Source organism: Mobula birostris, chromosome 20 (assembly GCF_030028105.1).
Source record: "Mobula birostris isolate sMobBir1 chromosome 20, sMobBir1.hap1, whole genome shotgun sequence".
NCBI lineage: Eukaryota > Metazoa > Chordata > Chondrichthyes > Myliobatiformes > Myliobatidae > Mobula > Mobula birostris.
In genome coordinates, this window is record NC_092389.1 from 43,331,880 (window position 1) to 43,353,977 (window position 22,098).

Here is a 22,098-nt window from a genome sequence, read left to right on the forward strand (position 1 = left end):
TTATAATCATGGGTATACAGTATAAAAGCAAAGCTGTGATGGTCTTATTTTGAATTGGAAAAAGTCTCTGGCAGCCCACTCTTTCTATGCCTCTTATCATCTAATACCCCCTCATAGTCGCTGTTTCTGCCCTGGGAAAATATCTCTGGTTATCTACTCTATCAATGCCTCATCATCTTGTATACCACTATCAAGTCACCACTCATCCTCCTTCACCTCAAAGAGAAAAATCCAAACTCATTCAACATATAATATATCTTCTCTAACCCAAGCAACATTCTGGAAAATCTCTGATGTATTCTTTGTAGAGCTTCCATGTCTAACTAGAGTTGTTTTGGAGCTGCAATATCACCTTTTGGCTCTTGAACTTATTCCCCTGACTAACAAAACCAGCTGCCTTCTTCACCATCCTATCAACCTGTGCAGCAATTTTGAGGGATCTATGGACATGGACCCAAAGGTCCTTCTGTTCCTCCACACTGTTAAGAATTCTATCATTAACCTTGTACTTTCCCACCAAGTTCGACCTTCCAAAGTGTATAACTTCACACTTTCCTGAGTAAACTCCCTCTGCCTCTTCTTAGCCCAGTTCAGCATTCCTGTCAACGTCCTGCTGTAATCTTAAACAACCTTCTATACTATCCACAACTCCACTAAGCTCTGCGTCATCTGCAAACTTACTAACCCGCTCACATTTGTGAAGCGTCCTGATGAAGGGTTTCAGCCCGAAACGTTGACTGTTTACTTCTTTCCATAGACGCTGCCTGACCTGTTGAGTTCCTACAGCAATTTGTGCGCACTGATCAGGAACTTCAGTTCTGAATGCTGTTGGCCTACTTTTATTGTTTGCACAATTAGTTTTTTTTTTCTCTGCACATTGGGTGTTTGATGGTCTCCTTCTGTTTTAATGGATTCTATTGAGTTTCTTTGTCTTACGGCTGCCTGTACGGAGATGAATCTCAAGGTTCCCCATCCAAGTCATTTAGGGCATGCTATCCACAAAATCTTCCACCAACACTGCCTCCTCTGACTCTACCAGCACACTCCTGTGTTCTCATCTTTCCCAGCATTTATGTCAGTTCCCTATAATATGGATCAATGCATTTTCAACAACACACACAAAATGCTGGAGGAACTCAGCAGGTCAGGCAGCATTTATGGAGAGTAACGTTTCAGGCTCAGACCCTTCATCAGGAATGGAAAGGAAGAGGGCAGAAGCCAGAGTGAAAAGGAGCAGGAGGAGCACAAGCTCCTGGTCATCCACGCAAGAGTGGGAAGGTAGGTGGGTGGGGGAGGGTTGACGAAAGGGAATGATGTGAGAAGAGGTGACAGGTGGAACCCCGTCTTCTCACATCATTCCCTTTCATCACTCTTCTTGTACCCACCTACCTTCCACCTCAGATCTGAATTGAAGGGTTGGAGGGCTGAAGAAGATATCTTATCTGATAGGAGAGGACAGTAGACCAGGGAATAAAAGGAAGGAGGTGCTGATCCAGGGGGTAGTGGGGGAAGGGAAGAAAAGGTTGAGAGAACTAGAAGAATGAGGGAACACTTAAATTGTTGGAGGGGGTATGGTAGGATGGAAGAAAAATAGATGGAAGTGGTTTTAGCTCAAGTTTTTGCTTGGTAGAAAGTTAAAACATTCTCTCCACGGAAAGTCTAGCTGCTAAGCCGGACACAAATTGAATGTTGGAAGAAGTAGATTGTTTTGCAGACTGTTAGATTGTAAATACATGCTGGTGTTTGTTTATTTATACACATTTCATTACATAACTTCTAACTTTATTAGCTTTTTAATATATAGGTATGATTCTTTATTTTTATATAATTCTTTATTCTTAATAATTTTGAATGTTGTTTTGTGTTGTATGTCACACACTGGCCAACACATCATAGCAAATTCCTAATACATGTAAATGTGCAGTATTGTGCAAAAGTCTTAGGCCTATATATATATATATATAGTATATACATATATACTATAGCTAGTGTACCTAAGACTTTTGCACTGTGCTGTATTTGTCAACGTGGAGTGGAGAGAGAGTTTGTAAATCTGGTGGGAGCAAAGGAGATTGGGAATGGCGAGGGTGGAACACTGAGGGAGGGGTGTAGGACAGGTGGCAATGAAGGAGTGCCAGGGGAGGGGTTGGTTGAGTGGGTACAGATACACCCACCCCTGAGATACCATACAAGGTCATTTGATTCCAAACAATTGGTTTATTGATCACTACAGAATGTCTCTCTGGTACTTCACGCTCCCTCCCCTCTCCCTTCCCCTTTTCCCAACCATGATTCCCCTCTCCCTGCCCCCTTCCCACTCTCAGTCCACAACAGAGACCCATATCAGAATCAGGTTTATCATCACTCACATGGTAATTGTTTTTTTTTTGTGGCAGCAGTACAGTCCAATACATTAAATCACCTTAGTATTGTGCTAGAATCTTAGGCACTCTAGCTATATTTATGTGCCTCAGACTCTTGATGGCAGATAAAGTTGATCCTTGACCTTTGATCCCCACAGATTTCTCTGCTATTGCCACACTTCTCGTTCTGTGTTGTTGTCAGGGAAGGACCACCTAAGTGAGTAGCTTTGAATAGAGAGTTCAATAGCTTCACTCCATATCCAGCACTGAGGCTTATGGTTTATGGCCAGCCTACAGCTCGAGCTGATACGCTCAATGATGCTATAATTCAGCTTGCTGCTCAGCCACATTTCTGTCTTTCTCATACCAGATCAACAATTGGGAGTTTAAAATCAATTAGTATTAATTCAGAGTAAATTAAGATGGATCTAAATACAATATTTCCATACAAACTAAGTAGGGAGATAGTTAATAGACATTTAAGACTTGAATTACAGTTATTGATTTTTGCAATGTGATATCAGCCCACAAGGACGGATGAGTGTCCCTTGTGATATAATCTTTCTAATTGCAAACTGATTGGATTGTTACAAATTACAGACAACAAATTGTTTCTAATCTAACTTGATCTGTGAGCATAAATATATTTCAAGATTATGCAAGGTTTTGGGAAAAAGGTGTTGATCATAGGTGGGTGTAAGCTGGTGAGAAGAATGAATGTCTCATTACCGACCCAGAAGGTAAGGACGTACACTCAGTGGCCACTTTACACTTGCTCATTAATACAAATATCTCATCAACCAATCGTGTGTCACTAACATAAAAGCATGCAAACGTGGTCAAGAGGTTCAGACCAAACATCAAAATGCAGAAGAAATGTGATCTTAGTGACTCTAACTGTGGGATGATTGTTGGTGCCAGATGGGGTGGTTTGAGAATCTCAGAAATTGCTAATCTACTGGGATTTTCACCCACTGCAGTCTCTGGAATTTACAGAGAATGCTGCCAAACACTAACAAAAATGTCCACTGAGTGGCTGATCTGTGGGGGAAAATGCCTTGTTAATGAGAGAGGCCAGAGGAGAATGGCCTGACTGGTTCAAACTGACAAGAAGGCGACAGTAACTCAAATATCCACACATTAGAACAGTGGTATTGCAGAAAAATATCTCTGAATGCATAACATGTCGAAACTTGAAGTGGATGGGCTACAGCAGCAGAAGACCACACTGAGTTCCACTCCTGTACATAATAAAGTGGCCACTGAGATTGAATGTGGTTCAGAATTAACTGGATCTGAAAATAGTAATACCCAAATCACAAAATGTAATTTCTGTAACCTTGACCCACTCCAATATCTTATATCTGCTCCCACTGACATAAGGATGGTGCTGGTGCAGATGTTGAGTTGTCTGGTTGGCAATCCAGAGATCTGAGTTCCAATCTCATGGTGGCACCTGTGGAGTTTACCTGCTGTTCATCATCTTGAATTTACTGTGGGAAGAAGGAACATCATCAGCTAGTGTCAGTAATGATAAAGATCAAAGCAACTGGATTGTTAGGGAAAAAAAGGCAAATTGTTCACCAAATGTCCTTCAAGGAAGGAATCAAAAACAGAATCAGAATCAAGCTCATTATTAATGACTTATATGACACGAGATTTGTACTTCTGTGTCAGCAGTAGTATGCAAAGGCATACATTACAAAAACAATTAAATATAGCCAAAATAAAGGAAATACTGTATAAGGTAGTGTACATGGGTTCATGGATTGTTCAGAAACCTGATGGCAGAGGGGATGAAGCTGTTCCTAAACTGTTGAATGTGGGTCTTCAGGCTCCTGTACATCCTCCCTGATGGTAGCAGTGGTAGGAGGGAATGGCCCAGATGGTGGGGGTCCTTAATGGTGTATGCTGGTGTATCCAGGGGGTCAGTGTGGACATGGTGGAGGATTGCAAATACCTGGGGATACGAATTGACAATAAACTGGACTGGTCAAAGAACACTGAGGCTGTCTACAAGAAGGGTCAGAGCCGTCTCTATTTCCTGAGGAGACTGAGGTCCTTTAACATCTGTCGGACGATGCTGAGGATGTTCTACGAGTCTGTGGTGGCCAGTGCTATCATGTTTGCTGTTGTGTGCTGGGGCAGCAGGCTGAGGGTAGCAGACGCCAACAGAATCAACAAACTCATTCGTAAGGCCAGTGATGTTGTGGGGATGGAACTGGACTCTCTGACAGTGGTGTCTGAAAAGAGGGTGCTGTCCAAGTTGCATGCCATCTTGGACAATGTCTCCCATCCACTACATAATGTACTGGGTGGGCACAGGAGTACATTCAGCCAGAGACTCATTCCACCGAGATGCAACACAGAGCGTCATAGGAAGTCATTCCTGCCTGTGGCCATCAAACTTTACAACTCCTCCTTTGGAGGGTCAGACACCCTGAGCCAATAGGCTGGTCCTGGACTTATTTCCTGGCATAATTTACATATTACTATTTAACTATTTATGGTTTTATTACTATTTAATTATTTATGGTGCAACTGTAACGAAAACCAATTTCCCCCGGGATCAATAAAGTATGACTATGACTATGCTGCCTTTTTGCTGCTCCTGTATCTCCTCCCCGATGGTAGCAACTGGAACAAGACAAGTCCTGCATGATGAGGGTCCTTAATGATGGGGTGGCAAGGTAGCACAATGCTATACTGTACCAGCGACATGGCTTAAATTACTGCTGCTGTCGAAAAGGAGTTTGTACTTTCATCCTGTGGAATGTGTAGGTTTTCTCTGGGTGCTCCAGTTTTCTCTCACAGTCCAAAGATGTACCAGTTGGTAGGTTAATTGGCTATTGTAGTTTTTAATATGAAATGTTTAGGGAACAAATTATGCCCAGGGCAACAGCTTTGTTATTCTTTGAAAAGTTCATTCAGCTGAGAGAGCACAGAAGTTAAAAGTTCAAAGTAAATTTATTATCAAAATATGTATATGTCACCATATATTATCTGGACATGGGAATTATGCCCCCTCATATTAGCCATTCCCATCCTGGGTAGAAGTCTCTGGCTATCCACTCCATCTATGTCTTTTATCATCTTACACACTTCCGTCAAGTCACCTCTCATCATCCCCCATTGTTTCAAAGAGAAAAGCTCTAGTTTGTTCAATTTATCCTCATAACACATGCTCTCTAATCCAGGCAGCATCCCTGGTAAATCTCCTCTGCACCTTCTCTAAAGCTTCCACATCCTTCCTATAATGTGGTGACTAGTATGCCTTTTATTGAACTCGGTAACTCACAGCTTTGAGTTATACCTGGTATAGTGATGGATCAACATTCTTGCCGCCTGCTACACTCAGATTTAAAGTTAGACTACATATACCTCGTTTGGAGCTAAGTGTGTAGAAATTCTAAATTGCATCAAAGTTTGAAGTTCAAAGTTCAAAATAAATGTATTTTCAAAGTATGTATATGTTACCATATACTACCTATACTAACTTGATTTTCATTTTCTTGCAGGCGTTCATGGTAAATTCAAAGAAACACAATAAAATCAATGAACAACTGCACACAAAGATGGACAAACAAACAATGTGCAAGAAAAAGGTCCCTTAGTTTAGCATCTCAACTGAAGAGGAACATGTGACTTAAAATACTGCAGGAACTCAGCAAGTGAGGCAGCATCTATAGAGGCAAGTAAACAATTGACGTTTTGGGCTGATGTCCCTGATGAAGTGTTTTGGCCTGGTACATAACTGTTCATTTCTTGCTGACTTGCTGAGATCTTCCAGCATTTTGTGTGTGTTGCCCAAGATTTCCAGCACCTAAGCCAAGAAAATTCACCAACGCTACCACTTCCTCAGGAAGCTAAAGAAATTTGGCATGTTCCTGCCAATGCTTACCAATTTTTATCGATACATCATAGAAAGCATCCTGTCTGGATGCATAATGGTTTGGTATGACCACTACTCTGCCCGTCACCACAAGAAACTGCAGAGTTGTGGACAGAGCTTGGCACATCACAGGAACCAATGCACTCTGTCTATACTTCTTACTGTCTCAGTAAAGCAGCCAGAATAATCAAAGATCCCATCCACACAGGGCATTCTCTTTTCTCACCTCTTCCATTGGGAAGAAAAGCCCGAAAGCCCATACCACCAATCTCAAGGGTAGCTTCTATCCCACTGTTATTAGACTCTTAAACAGACTTCTTATATGATAAAATGGACCCTTGACCTCACAATCTACAGTACGGTGCAAAAGTCTTAGGCACACACACATATATATAGCTAGGATGCCGAAGACTTTTGCACAGTATTTATCAACAGGGGGCAGAGAGCGAGTTTGTAAATCTGTCGGGAGCAAAGGATGTTGGGAATGGTGAGGGCAAATCATGATGGGATGGTGTGAGACAGGTGGCAGAGAAGGAGTGCCAGGGTCAAGGGGGAGCACAGGTGCAGATAAAACAAAGGAAAGAAAACATCAAGGTTAAGCTGTTTTTCCTCCCCTTCTTTATATCTGCTCAGTTAGAATGGCAGAGTTGCCAGGCAGTATAGTTGAATGTTCCTCTTGGAGGCAGAGTGGGAAGGCAGAGAGACCTCCAGTGTCCCTGATTACGACAGTTGCAAGAAGTGTATCCAGCTGCAGCTTCTAGCAGTCCACATTAAGGAGTTGGAGCTGGAAATGGATGAACTCCGGATCATTCAGGTGATAGATAGGACATAGAGAGAGGTAGTTACACCCAAGGTGCAGGACACAGGAAACTGGGTGACAGTCAGGAATGGGAAAGGGATTAAGGAGCCAGTGCAGAGTACCCCTAGGGACATCCCCATCAACAACAGGCATATCACTTTGGATACTGTCGGGGGTGTTGACCTAACAGAGAAAAGTCACTAGCACTGAATCTGGCTCTGTGACTCAGAAGGGAAGTGGGGAGAAGAGGCACAATGTGGTGATAGGGGATTCATTATTTAGGGGAATGGACAGGAGGTTCTGTAGGCAAGAATGAGAATCCCATATGGTATGTTGCCTCCTGGATGCCAGGGCCTGGGATATCTCGGATCAAGGCATCAGTATTCTTAAGTGGGAGAGTGAACAACAAGAGGCCGTGGTCCAATGACATGGGTAGGACAAGTGGCGAAGTTCTGCGTAGGGAGTTCAGGGAGTTAGGTGCTAAGTTCAAAGGCCACATGCCAGTGAGGCCAGAACAAGAAAGATTATACAGTTTAACACATGGCTAAGGAGTTGGCGAAGGAGGGAGGGCATAAAATTTTTGAATAATTGGTCTCTTGCAGGGAAGGTGCGACCTGCACAGGTGGGACAGTTTGCACCTGAACCGGAGGGGGACTGATACCCTAGTGGGAATGTTTGTTAATGCTGCATGGTGAAGTTTAAACCAGAGTGACAGGGGGATGGGAACCAGAGTGCCAGAACAGGTTAGTGGAGAGGTTGTGGAGACAGATGTTGGTAAGTCCTCGGACAAAGTCAGGAATCAAAAGGTTGAGCATGGTGTGACTAGTGTCCTGAGCTGCGTATATTTCAATGCAAGAAGGAGTGTAGGAAAGGTGGATGATATTGCTGAAGGTGAGGGAGCTGGTTTACAAACAGAGGCAATATGCCGTGAGGGGAGGCTGATGATAGGGGAAACATAGAAACATAGAAACATAGAAAATAGGTGCAGGAGTAGGCCATTCGGCCCTTCGAGCCTGCACCGCCATTTATTATGATCATGGCTGAGCATCCAACTCAGAACCCCGACCCAGCCTTCCCTCCATACCCCCTGACCCCCGTAGCCACAAGGGCCATATCTAACTCCCTCTTAAATATAGCCAATGAACTGGCCTCAACTGTTTCCTGTGGCAGAGAATTCCACAGATTCACCACTCTCTGTGTGAAGAAGTTTTTCCTAATCTCGGTCCTAAAAGGCTTCCCCTTTATCCTCAAACTGTGACCCCTCGTTCTGGACTTCCCCAACATCGGGAACAATCTTCCTGCATCTAGCCTGTCCAATCCCTTTAGGATCTTATACGTTTCAGTCAGATCCCCCCTCAATCTTCTAAATTCCAATGAGCACAAGCCCAGTTCATCCAGTCTTTCTTCATATGAAAGTCCTGCCATCCCAGGAATCAATCTGGTGAACCTTCTCTGTACTCCCTCTATGGCAAGGATGTCTTTCCTCAGATTAGGGGACCAAAACTGCATACAATACTCCAGGTGTGGTCTCACCAAGGCCTTGTACAACTGCAGTAGTACCTCCCTGCTCCTGTACTCAAATCCTCTCGCTATAAATGCCAGCATACCATTTGCCTTTTTCACCGCCTGCTGTACCTGCATGCCCACTTTCAATGACTGGTGTATAATGACACCCAGGTCTCGTTGCACCTCCCCTTTTCCTAATCGGCCACCATACAGATAATAATCTGTTTTCCTATTTTTGCCACCAAAGTGGATAACTTCACATTTATCCACATTAAATTGCATCTGCCATGAATTTGCCCACTCACCCAACCTATCCAAGTCACCCTGCATCCTCTTAGCATCCTCCTCACAGCTAACACTGCCACCCAGCTTCGTGTCATCCGCAAACTTGGAGATGCTGCATTTAATTCCCTCATCCAAGTTATTAATATATATTGTAAACAACTGGGGTCCCAGCACTGAGCCTTGCGGTACCCCACTAGTCACCGCCTGCCATTCTGAAAAGGTCCCTTTTATTCCCACTCTTTGCTTCCTGTCTGCTAACCAACTCTCCACCCACACCAATACCTTACCCCCAATACCGTGTGCTTTAAGTTTGCACACTAATCTCCTGTGTGGGACCTTGTCAAAAGCCTTCTGAAAATCCAAATATACCACATCCACTGGTTCTCCCCTATCCACTCTAATAGTTACATCCTCAAAAAATTCTATGAGATTCGTCAGACATGATTTTCCTTTCACAAATCCATGCTGACTTTGTCCGATCATTTCACCGCTTTCCAAATGTGCTGTTATCACATCCTTGATAACTGACTCCAGCAGTTTCCCCACCACCGACGTTAGGTTAACCGGTCTATAGTTCCCCGGTTTCTCTCTCCCTCCTTTTTTAAAAAGTGGAGTTACATTAGCCACCCTCCAATCCTCAGGAACTAGTCCAGAATCTAACGAGTTTTGAAAAATTATCACTAATGCATCCACTATTTCTTGGGCTACTTCCTTAAGCACCCTGGGATGCAGACCATCTGGCCCTGGGGATTTATCTGCCTTCAATCCCTTCAATTTACCTAACACCACTTCCCTACTAACATATATTTCGCTCAGTTCCTCCATCTCACTGGACCCTCTGTCCCCTACTATTTCTGGAAGATTATTTATGTTCTCCTTAGTGAAGACAGAACCAAAGTAATTATTCAATTGGTCTGCCATGTCCTTGCTCCCCATAATCAATTCACCTGTTTCTGTCTGCAGGGGACCTACATTTGTCTTTACCAGTCTTTTCCTTTTTACATATCTATAAAAGCTTTTACAGTCCGTTTTTATGTTGCCTGCCAGTTTTCTCTCATAATCTTTTTTCCCCTTCCTAATTAAGCCCTTTGTCCTCCTCTGCTGAACTCTGAATTTCTCCCAGTCCTCAGGTGAGCCACTTTCTCTGGCTAATTTGTATGCTTCTTCTTTGGAGTTGATACTATCCCTAATTTCTCTTGTCAGCCACGGGTGCACTACCTTCCTCGATTTATTCTTTTGCCAAACTGGGATAAACATTTGTTGCAGTTCATCCATGCAACCTTTAAATGCTTGCCATTGCATATCCACCGTCAATCCTTTAAGTGTCATTTGCCAGTCTATCTTAGCTAATTCACGTCTCATACCTTCAAAGTTACCCCTCTTTAAGTTCAGAACCTTTGTTTCTGAATTAACTATGTCACTCTCCATCTTAATGAAGAACTCCACCATATTATGGTCACTCTTACCCAAGGGGCCTCTCACGACAAGATTGCTAATTAACCCTTCCTCATTGCTCAAAACCCAGTCCAGAATAGCCTGCTCTCTAGTTGGTTCCTCGACATGTTGGTTCAAAAAACCATCCCGCATACATTCCAAGAAATCCTCTTCCTCAGCACCTTTACCAATTTGGTTCACCCAATCTACATGTAGATTGAAGTCACCCATTATAACTGCTGTTCCTTTATTGCACACATTTCTAATTTCCTGTTTAATACCATCTCCGACCTCACTACTACTGTTAGGTGGCCTGTACACAACTCCCACCAGCGTCTTCTGCCCCTTAGTGTTACGCAGCTCTACCCATATCGATTCCACATCTGCCCGGCTTATGTCCTTCCTTTCTATTGTGTTAATCTCTTCTTTAACCAGCAACGCCACCCCACCTCCCCTTCCTTCATGTCTATCCCTCCTGAATATTGAATATCCCTGAACGTTGAACTCCCATCCCTGGTCACCCTGGAGCCATGTCTCTGTTATCCCAACTATATCATAATCATTAATAACAATCTGCCCTTTCAATTCATCCACCTTATTACGAATGCTCCTTGCATTGACACACAAAGCCTTCAGGCGCTCTTTTACAACTCTCTTAGCCCTTATACAATTATGCTGAAAAGTGGCCCTTTTTAATGCTTGCCCTGGATTTGTCGGCCTGCCACTTTTACTTTTCTCCATAGTACCTTTTGTTTCTACCCTCACTTTACACCCCTCTGTCTCTCTGCACTGGTTCCCATCCCCCTGTAGTGAACTAACCTCCTCACGCCTAGCCTCTTTAATTTGATTCCCACCCCACAACCATTCTAGTTTAAAGTCACCTCAGTAGCCCCTGCTAATCTCCCTGCCAGGATATTGGTCCCCCTAGGATTCAAGTGCAACCCGTCCTTTTTGTACAGGTCACGCCTGCGCCAAGTGAGGTCCCAATGATCCAAAAACTTGAATCCTTGCCCCCTGCTCCAATCCCTCAGCCACGCATTTATCCTCCACCTCATCGCATTCCTACTCTCACTGTCGCGTGGCACAGGCAGTAATCCCGAGAAAATTGCAGTCAACAGGATGAGATGCAACGTAAAAGGCGGACAGAATCAAAAAGGGTGAATACAGGACTGAAGGTGTTGTATTTGAATGCGCACAGCATATGGAATAAGGAAGATGGACTTAAAACACAGTTACAGATTGGCAGGTATAATGTTGTAGGCATCACCGAATCATGGCTGAATGTAGATTATAGCTGGGAGCTTAATGTCCAAGGATACACATGGTATCAAATGGACAGGCAGGAAGACAGGCCTTGCTCTGTTGGTAAAAAATGAAATTAAATCATTAGAAAAGGTGGCATAGGGTTGGAAGGTGTTAATTCATTGTGGATAGAGCTAAGGAACTGCGAGAGTAAAAGACCTTGATGGGAATTGTCTACAGATCTCCAAACAGTAGTTAGGATGTGGTCTACAAATTACCACGGGAGATAGAAAATGCATTTCAAAAGGGCAGTGTTACAATAGTCATGGGAGACTTCAATATGCAGGTAGATTGGGAAAATCAGGTTGGTGCTGAATCCCAAGAGGGGGAATTTGTAGAATGTCTATGAGATAGCTTTTTAGAGCAGCTCATGGTTGAGCCCACTAGTGGATCAATATTCTGAATTGGGTGTTGTGCAATGAACAGGAATTGATTAGAGACCTAAAGAACCCTAAGGGGCAGGTGATCATAATATAATCAAATTCACCTTGAAATTTGGGAAGGAGAAGCTTAAGTCAGATGGATCAGTACTACAATGGAATAAAGGGAGTTACAGAGGCATGAGAGGAGTTAGCTAGAATTGATTGGAAAAGAACACTGGCAGGGATGATGACAGAGCAGCAATGGCAGGAGTTTCTGGAAACAATTCAGAAGGCAGAGGATATACAATATGCATCCCAAAGAGAAAGAAATATTCTAAAGGAATGATAACACAATGGTGGCTAAAAAGAGAAGTCAAAGCCAATTTAAAAGCCAGAAAGCATATAAGAGAACGAAAATGAATGGGAAGTTAGAGAATCGGGAAGCTTTTAAAAACCAACAGAAGCAAATGAAAAAAGTCATTAAGAGGGTAAAGAAGGATTAGCAAAGTAAGCTAGCCAGTGATATTAAAGAGGATACCAAAAGTTTCCTCAGATACTTAAGGTGTGAAAGAGAAATGAGAGTGAATATTGGACTGCTAGAAAACAATGCTGGAGAGGTAGTAATGGGGGACAATGAAGTGGTGGATGAACTGAATAAATATTTTGCATCAGTCTTCACAGTGGAAGACACTAGCAGTACAGTGGAAGATCCAGGTGTGAAGTTACCAATACTAGAGAGAAGGTTCTTGAGAAACTGAAAGGCCTGAAGGTAGGTAAGTCACCTGAACCAGGTGGTGTACTTCCCAGGGTTCTGAAAGAGGAGGCTGAAGAGATTGTGGAGGCATTAGTAATGATCTTTCAAGAATCACTAGATTCTGGATTGGTTCCGGAAGACTGGAAAATTGCAAATGTCACTTCACTCTTCAAAAAGGGAGAGAGGCAGAAGAATGGAAACTATAGGCCAGTCTGATCTCAGTGGTTGGGAAGATGTTGGAGTCAATTATTAAGGATGAGGTCTCAGAGTACTTAGATGCACATGATAAAATAGGCCGTAGTCAGCATGGTTTCCTCAAGGGAAAATCTTGCCCAACAAATCTGTCGGAATTCTTTGAAGAAATAACAAGCAGCATAGACAAAGGAGAATTGCTTGATGTTGTGTAATTTGATTTTCAGAAGGCCTTTGACAAGTGCCACACATGAGGCTGCTTAACAAATTACAAGCCCATGGTATTACAAGAAAGATTCTGGCATGGATAAAGGAGTGGCTGATTGGCAGGAGGCAAAGAGTGGGAATAAAAGGACCCTTTTCTGGTTGACTGCCAGTAATTAGTGGTTTTCCACAGGGGTCTACGTAGGGACCATTTCTTCTTACGTTATATGTCAATGATTTGGATAATGGAATTGAGGCCTTTGTTGCAAAGTTTGCAGACAATATAAAGATAGGTGGAGGGTAGTTTTGAGGAAGTAGAGAGGCTCGAGAAGGACAGTGGGGCAGGAAATGGGATACAGATGGAATACAGTGCTGGGAATTGTACGGGCATGCACTATGGTAGAATAAATGAAAGGATTGACTATTTTCTAAATGAAGAGAAAATACAAAAAATTGTGGTGCAAGCGTCCTGGGAGTCCTTGTGCATGATTCCTTGAAGGTTAATTTGCAAATTTAGTCTGTGGTGAGGAAGGCAAATGCAATTTTAACATTCATTTCAAGAGCACTAAAATAAAAAAACAAGGATGTAATGTTGAGACTTTATAAAGCACTGATGAGTCCTCACTTGGAGGATTGTGAGTAGTTTTGGACTCTTTATCTTAGAAAGGATGTGCTGAAACTGGAGAAGATTCAAAGGAGGTTCATGAAAATTATTCCAGGATTGAATGGCTTGTCATATGAAGAGCGCTTGATGGGCTCTGAGCTTGTATTCACTGGAATTCAGAAGACTGAGGGGTGACCTCATTGAAACCTATCACATGGTGAAACACCTTGTTAGAGTGGATTTGGAGAGGATGTTTCCTATGGTGGAAGAGTCTAAGACCAGAGGACACAGCCTCAGAATAAGGAGCGTCCTTTTTAGTACCGAGATGAGGAGAAATTTCTTTAGCTGGAGAGTGGTGAATCTGTAGAATTCTTTTCCATGGGCAATTGTGGAGGCCAAGTCTTTAAGGCAGAGGTGTATGGATTCTTGATTGCTCAGGCCATGGAAGGATATGGGGAGAAGGCAGGAGAGGAAATTTGGATCAGCCATGATGAAATGGCAGAGCAGGCTCAATGGGCCAAATGAGACCATAAGACATAGGAGCAGAATTAGGCCATTTAATCATGGCTGATCCAATGGCCTAATTCTCCTCCTCTATCTTGTGAACTTATGGTCTTATGATTGTAGTCCATGGGAGAAAGGAAAAGAGGAGGGGCACCAGAGGGAAGAGGGAAATGGACAGTGAATTTTTCATATTGAGACCATCGCCAGCAGTTGGGTTTTTTTTTGCTCTAGATATTATTCCCTAGTTGGTTACAACAAGTCATTGGTAGGATGCAGAGCTGCGCTGAGAAGTGATTCATTTTGGAAGGTCGAACTTGAAGGCGGAGTACAGGATTATTGGCAGGATTCTTAGCAGTATGGAGGAACAGAGGGATCATGGGGTCCACATGCGTAGATTCCTGATAGTTGCTGTGCAAGTAGATAGGGTTGTTAAGAAGGTGTATAGTGCGTTGGCCTTTATTAGTTGGGGGATTGAGTTGAAGAGTAGTGAGGTAATGTTGAAATTATATAAAACCCTGGTTAGACCACACTTGGAGTTCTGTGTTCAGTTCTGGTTGCCTTGTTTTAGGAAGAAAGTGAAAGATTTAAAGAGGGTGCTTTTGGAGGTTTAACAGGATGCTGCCTGAATTAAAGAGCATGTTTTATGAGGAAGGATTGAACAAACTAAGTCATTTCTCTCTGGAGTGAATGAGGATGAGAGATGACTCGATAGAGGTGTATAACATGAGAGGAGGCATAGACAGAGTGACAGGCAGGGACTTTTTCCCAGAGTGGAAATGGCTAATATGAGGGAACATCATTTTAAGGTGATTGGAGAAAAGTATAGGGGAGATGTCAGAGATACAGTAAGTTCTTTACACAGAGAGTGTCGGGTGTGTGGAACGCCCTGACAGGGCTTGTGGTAGAAGCAGACACGTTCGGGACAGTTAAAAGACTCTTAGATAGAAACGTGGATGAGAGTTAAGTGGAGGACTACATGGGAGAGAAGGATCTTAGGGTGGGAGGGAAGAGTTAGATTGATCTTAGAGTGGGAGGGAAGGGTTAGATTGATCTTAGAGTGGGAGGGAAGAGTTAGATTGATTTTAGAGTAGGAAGGAAGGGTTAGGTTGATCTTAGAACTTGCGGGTGTGAATTGGGATGATGTTTTTGCAGGGAAATGTACTATGGACATGTGGTCGATGTTTAGAGATCTCTTGCGGGATGTTAGGGATAAATTTGTCCCGGTGAGGAAGATAAAGAGTGGTAGGGTGAAGGAACCATGGGTGACAAGTGAGGTGGAAAATCTAGTCAGGAGGAAGAAGGCAGCATACATGAGGTTTAGGAAGTAAGGATCAGATGGGTCTATTGAGGAATATAGGGAAGCAAGAAAGGAACTTAAGAAGGGGCTGAGAAGAGCAAGAAGGGGGCATGAGAAGGCCTTGGCGAGTAGGGTAAAGGAAAACCCCAAGGCATTCTTCAATTATGTGAAGAAAAAAGGGATGACAGGAGTGAAGGTAGGACCGATTAGAGATAAAGATGGGAAGAGGTGCCTGGAGGCTGTGGAAGTGAGCGAGGTCCTCAATGAATACTTCTCTTCGGTATTCACCAATGAGAGGGAACTAGATGATGGTGAGGACAATATGAGTGAGGTTGATGTTCTGGAGCATGCTGATATTAAGGGAGAGGAGGTGTTGGAGTTGTTAAAATACATTAGGACAAATAAGTCCCTGGGGCCTTACGGAATATTCCCCCGGCTGCTCCACGAGGCGAGAGAAGAGATTGCTGAGCCTCTGGCTAGGATCTTTATGTCCTTGTTGTCCACGGGAATGGTACCGGAGGATTGGAGGGAGGCGAATGTTGTTCCCTTGTTCAAAAAAGGTAGTAGGGATAGTCTGGGTAATTATAGACCAGTGAGCCTTACGTCTGTGGTGGGAAAGCTGTTGGAAAAGATTCTTAGAGATAGGATCTATAGGCATTTAGAGAATCATGGTCTGATCAGGGACAGTCAGCATGGCTTTGTGAAGGGCAGATCGTGTTTAACAAGCCTGATAGAGTTCTTTGAGGAGGTGACCAGGCATATAGATGAGGGTAGTGCAGTGGATGTGATCTATATGGATTTTAGTAAGGCATTTGACAAGGTTCCACATGGTAGGCTTATTCAGAAAGTTAGAAGGCATGGGATCCAGAGAAGTTTGGCCAGGTGGATTCAGAATTGGCTTGCCCGCAGAAGGCAGAGGGTGGTGGTGGAGGGAGTACATTCAGATTGGACTGTGTGACTAGTGGTGTCCCACAAGGATCTGTTCTGGGACCTCTACTTTTCGTGATTTTTATTAACGACCTGGATGTGGGGGTCGAAGGGTGGGTTGGCAAGTTTGCAGACGACACAAAGGTTGGTGGTGTTGTAGATAGTGTAGAGGATTGTCAAAGATTGCAGAGAGACATTGATAGGATGCAGAAGTGGGCTGAGAAGTGGCAGATAGAGTTCAACCCGGAGAAGTGTGAGGTGGTACACTTTGGAAGGACAAACTCCAAGGCAGAGTACAAAGTAAATGGCAGGATACTTGGTAGTGTGGAGGAGCAGAGGGATCTGGGGGTACATGTCCACAGATCCCTGAAAGTTGCCTCACAGGTGGATAGGGTAGTTAAGAAAGCTTATGGGGTGTTAGCTTTCATAAGTCGAGGGATAGAGTTTAAGAGTCGCAATGTAATGATGCAGCTCTATAAAACTCTGGTTAGGCCACACTTGGAGTACTGTGTCCAGTTCTGGTCACCTCACTATAGGAAGGATGTGGAAGCATTGGAAAGGGTACAGAGGAGATCTACCAGGATGCTGCCTGGTTTAGAAAGTATGCATTATGATCAGAGATTAAGGGAGCTAGGGCTTTTCTCTTTGGAGAGGAGGAGGATGAGAGGAGACATGATAGAGATGTACAAGATAATAAGAGGAATAGATAGAGTGGATAGCCAGCGCCTCTTCCCCAGGGCACCACTGCTCAATACAAGAGGACATGGCTTTAAGGTAAGGGGTGGGAAGTTCAAGGGGGATATTAGAGGAAGGTTTTTTACTCAGAGAGTGGTTGATAACGTGGAATGCACTGCCTGAGTCAGTGGTGGAGGCAGATACACTAGTGAAGTTTAAGAGACTACTAGACAGGTATATGGAGGAATCTAAGGTGGGGGGTTATATGGGAGGCAGGGTTTGAGGGTCGGCACAACATTGTGGGCCGAAGGGCCTGTACTGTGCTGTACTATTCCATGTTCTATGTTCTAGAGTCGGAGGGAAGAGTTAAATGGATCAGAATGGGAGAGAAGGGTTAAATTGATCTTAGAGTATGTTAAAAGGTTGTCACAACTTGATGGGCTGAAGGGCCTGTATTGTGCTGTAATGTTCTTTGTTTTATATGTTCTTGTGTCTCTGGCTTTTTGTCTTTTATTCAGATTTGCAGCATTTATGTTTGTTTGTTTTTGATTTGTTTGTGTTTCTCCCTCTATCACATTTCCACGGTTTTATCGTTAAATCCCACAGTTGAAACTGATAATGCGATTAAAGTCATGGGGAAATATAAAGTGTGCAACGTACGCATCTTTCTTCCTGCACTCAGCATTACAGAGCACCAATTTACACTTGAAGTTGAAACCTGTGGGTGAAGAGGCACACGTTAATTCTGGCCACTTTGGTCGGAGGACAGGAAGCCATCTGCTCAGCGATTGCAGACTGAGAATAGTCCTTCCAGTGAGGGAGAATGATTCAGCAAACAGTCTGAAAATATTTTCGCCTGGCTGATGCTGTGTGGAAATGCTATAACTAGAGTAGAATATCTTCAGGGAGCCTTTCATGGGAAGAATTTAGTAACCATAGAAACTGTCTTTCAGAAGCAGGTGTTCCTGAGCAGATGCGTTCCCTAACAGCAGCCCCCATGATGAAATACTGCCGGACAGGACAGGAAGGATAGCATTGGCTGGTTGGACTGAATGGCCTGCATCTGTGTTACATAGTTAATGTGTAAGAAACTAAATTCAAATTCAATTGATAATTTGGTTTATTATTGTCACGTGGTGCTTTCATATATATATATATGAAAGAACCATACTAGAAATTAATGAAACTCATCAAGAACGATTTGAGTATGGAACATAGAACATAGAACATTACAGCACAGTACAGACCATTCAGCCCACAATGTCGTGTTGACGCTTTAACCTACCCTAAGATCAATATAACCTTTTCCTCCTACATTGCCCTCCATTTTTCTATCATCCATATGCCTATCTAAAAATTTCTTGAATGACCCTATCTGCCTCTACTACAAATCATGTCAAAACGTTCTGCGAACTCACCACTCTCTGTGTAAAAAACCTTACCTCAAGCATCACCCTTTCTTTCAATCACCTTAAATTATGCCCTATGGTATTTACTGTTTCTGCCTAAAAAGGTTTCTGGCTATCCACTCAGTCTGTGCCTCTTATCATCTTGTATGCCTCAATCAAGTCACCTCTTATTCCCCTTTGCTCCAAGGAGAAAAACGCAAGCTCACTCATGTGTCTTCATAAGATATGGTCTCTAGTCCAGGCAGCATCCTGGTAAATCTCCTCTGCGCTCTCTCTAAAGCTTCTACATCCTTCCTAGAATGAGGCAACCAGAACTGAAGACAATACTCCACTATTAATTAGCCACTTCTTGCTCAGAATTTATAACGGATCCGATTACACCGACCAGCCATGTGACCAGCTTACAGCTCCTGCTCAAAACAGTTGTCTATGCCCACCTGCTGGGCTCAGCAGCCAGAAGAGTGGCCAACTGGAAGTTCTCAGTGTGTTCTAGACTTGAAACAAATTCTGTGTGTTGACGTTTCGTGTTGAAAAACTGCACCAATGACGTTTTCAACCTCGTTCAGAGATACTGCAGTGTCTTGTGCCTTTGTGTGGAAGAATTACAACATGGCCATGGTGAAGAATTGGGCCATTTAGCCAACTGAATCAGCTCCACCATTTGATCGTGGCTGGTCCCCTCTCAACGCCATTCTCCTGTTTTTTCCTCATAATCTTTGATACCCTTACTAATCAGGAAACTATCGGCCTCTACTTTAAATTTCACCAGTGATTTTCCTCCAGATTCAGAAGATGATGAATTCCACAGATTGATTTATTTGACTTCTGAATCTGCTCCCTGTTTAGAAACTAGACTATGCCTTTATTCCTTTTACCAAAGTTCAGGACCATACACCTCCTTAATTTACCACTCCTTTGCCCATTCTCAATGCCCCACACATGGATCTTGGACTACCTGTCTCTTTACAAGGTTAACCAGACACTAAGGACCTTCATCAAGAACCCAATGGACCATTGGAGGACAATGGTAGAAGATAACTCAAAACCAATAACACAAGTGACCATCAGATGTGGAATATACCAGGGTGATGCACTATCCTTACTGTTGTTCTGGATAGGCTGGAACCCCCTCAGCCAGACCATCTCAAAGAGTGGATATGGGTACAGGTTCAAGAGTGGAGTGACCATCAGCCACCTCCTGTACATGGATGACATCAAATGTATGCCAGAAATGAAATCCACCTGACAAGGGTGTACAGCAGAGACAGTGGGATGTCATTTGGACTGGAAAAGAACTTCAGGCAATGTGGTCACACATTTGAAAAGAAGGATGCTGAATACAGGACTGAAGGTGTAATATTTGAACACAGGCAGTATATGAAAGGTACAGTTAGAGATTGGTAGCTATGACATGTGGGTATCACAGTCGTGGCTGAAGTATCACAGCTGGAAGCTAAACACTAATTAAACTAGTTCACATCCCTTCCAAATGAGGCAACACTTCACCTGCAAATCAGTTGAGGTCAGCTATCGTGTCTGGTGCTTCCGATGTGCCCTCCTCTACGTTGGTGAGACCCCATGTAAATTGGAGGACCTCTTTGTTGAGCACCTCCACTCTATTCGCTATAAGTGGAATTCCCCAGTGGCCAAACATTTTAATTTCAATTCCCATTCCAAACTGTAGTTCCATAGCCTCCTGTTGTGTTAACATGAGGCCATCCTCAGTGTAGAGGAGCAACACCTCATATTCTGCCTGGTAGCCTCGAACCTGATAGAATGAATAGAAGGGATCGGAGGCGAAAGCAGATTTTGCTCGTTCTTTGTGAAGGTCATCTCCGTGGCACGGAGGCTATGAAGACTGCCTCAGCTGCTGTGTTCAGTGCCCGCTAATACAAAGAACTCATAAGTGAGGCTTTGGGCCTACTCTAGTCTGTTTCGGGGTTTGGATCTGAGGATTCACTTTTGGTTTGTAATGCTGTTGTTCACTTGAATTGTTTGCATAATTTGCATTTTTTTCTCCAGCACATTGAGGGTTATTCTTTTATTTTTATTTTACTCTTTTTTTTTAGTTGGGTTCTTTCAGGTTTGTTGCTTCGTGGCTACCTGTGAACAAGCAACTCGCAAGATTGTATAATTTATACATTCTTTGATAATAAATGACTCTTGAATAACAATTTCTCCTTCTGGTAAAAAAAATTCTCTTTCCCCCTTTCCTCTTCTATTCCCCACTCTAGCCTCTTACCCCTTCTCACCTGCCTATCACTGTCACAAAGGGGTGCTGGGAACGGACCCAAATGCAAGACACAGACACTGAAGTACTAGGGTCAGGACTAGGATACAGGGTGAGGGCTAGAACATGGACACGAAAACTGGGAACCTGGAACAGGACTGGACAAGAGAGCAAGGAGCCTGGGCTTGGACTCCGAGCCAGAGACAGGACAAGGACCCAGAACCTTGGACTTGTCTCTGGCTCGGACCCCAGAACTGGGCAAGGACGAGGCTGGGGTTCTTGGGTCTTGAGGCTGGGGCGCAGGATCGTCAGGGCCTGGATTCTTGGAGCTTGGCTGCTGGATCTTCGAGAATGGGGTTCTTAGAGCTCAGAGACAGACTGGGAACTGAACATCAACATAGAGCCAGGACTTATCCTTCGGCCAGCCAGGACTCATCTTTAACACAACACTAACATGAGACAGGACAGAACATAAACATAGAGCCGGGACTTCTCCTAAGACAAGCCGGGACTCAACTTCATCTCCACACCAAGGTGGGACAGGTCTCTCCATCAGGTAATGGCAGAATGGCCAGACTTACCCAACAGAGGCAAAGACAAGACAAGATAAGACAGGACCCCCCACAGGGCAACGGCAAAACAGCCTGACTTACCCCACGGAGGCAAGGACAAGACAAGACAGGATCCCCCGCAGGGCAACAGCAAAACAGCCTGGCTTACCCCACAGAGGCGAGGACAAGAAGAGACAAAACACCAAAGAACAACAGACAGTTCCATCTCTGCTCCGGGGTAGCTCCAAGTCTCAGTTCAGCCAGCAACCTCAGCTGGCTACGGAAACAGCTGGATCCCAACCTAGCTCAGAGTGGCTGGCAGCCACTCAGCTGGCCCGGGAAACAGCCAAATCCATATCACAAAGACTACTCCTACAAGTGGCAACTAGGATCCATGAAACAGTGGTCCTCCAACCAGGCCTAGAGATCACAAATGGTTTCACTAGCCTTCCATCAGCAGGTTGCTCCAAGGGGGACTGACAAGACAGACCAGCCGCCCACACTTAACCCCAAGGTTACTTAGATTGCAAGCCCAAAGATGGGAATCAGGTGCCTATGATTAACTCAAACAAGGGTCAGCTGGAAGACCTGGAGTCCTGAGTCCACGGACCGGACCATGAACCAGAATGCGGACTTCACGGACCAGACCATGACAATCACCTCCTCTTGGATTCCCTCCTTCTTCCCTTTCTCCTGTGGTCCACTGTCCTCTCCTATCAGATTCCAGTCCTTTACCTTTCCCACCCACTTGATTTCACCTATCACCTTCTAGCTATCCTCCTTCCCCTCCCCCCTCCTTTTTATTCTG

At 43.9% G+C, this 22,098-nt stretch overlaps 1 long non-coding RNA gene across 1 annotated transcript in view; it reads left to right on the forward strand.

The window, feature by feature from the left end:
• The window catches only part of LOC140185546 (uncharacterized), a 51,239-nt gene that overhangs the window by 24,184 nt on the left and 4,957 nt on the right, over positions 1–22,098 (forward strand). Inside the window, exon 3 of the long non-coding RNA XR_011882648.1 lies at positions 5,882–6,054. This is a non-coding gene — a long non-coding RNA (uncharacterized lncRNA). The remainder of the gene's footprint in view (positions 1–5,881; positions 6,055–22,098) is intronic.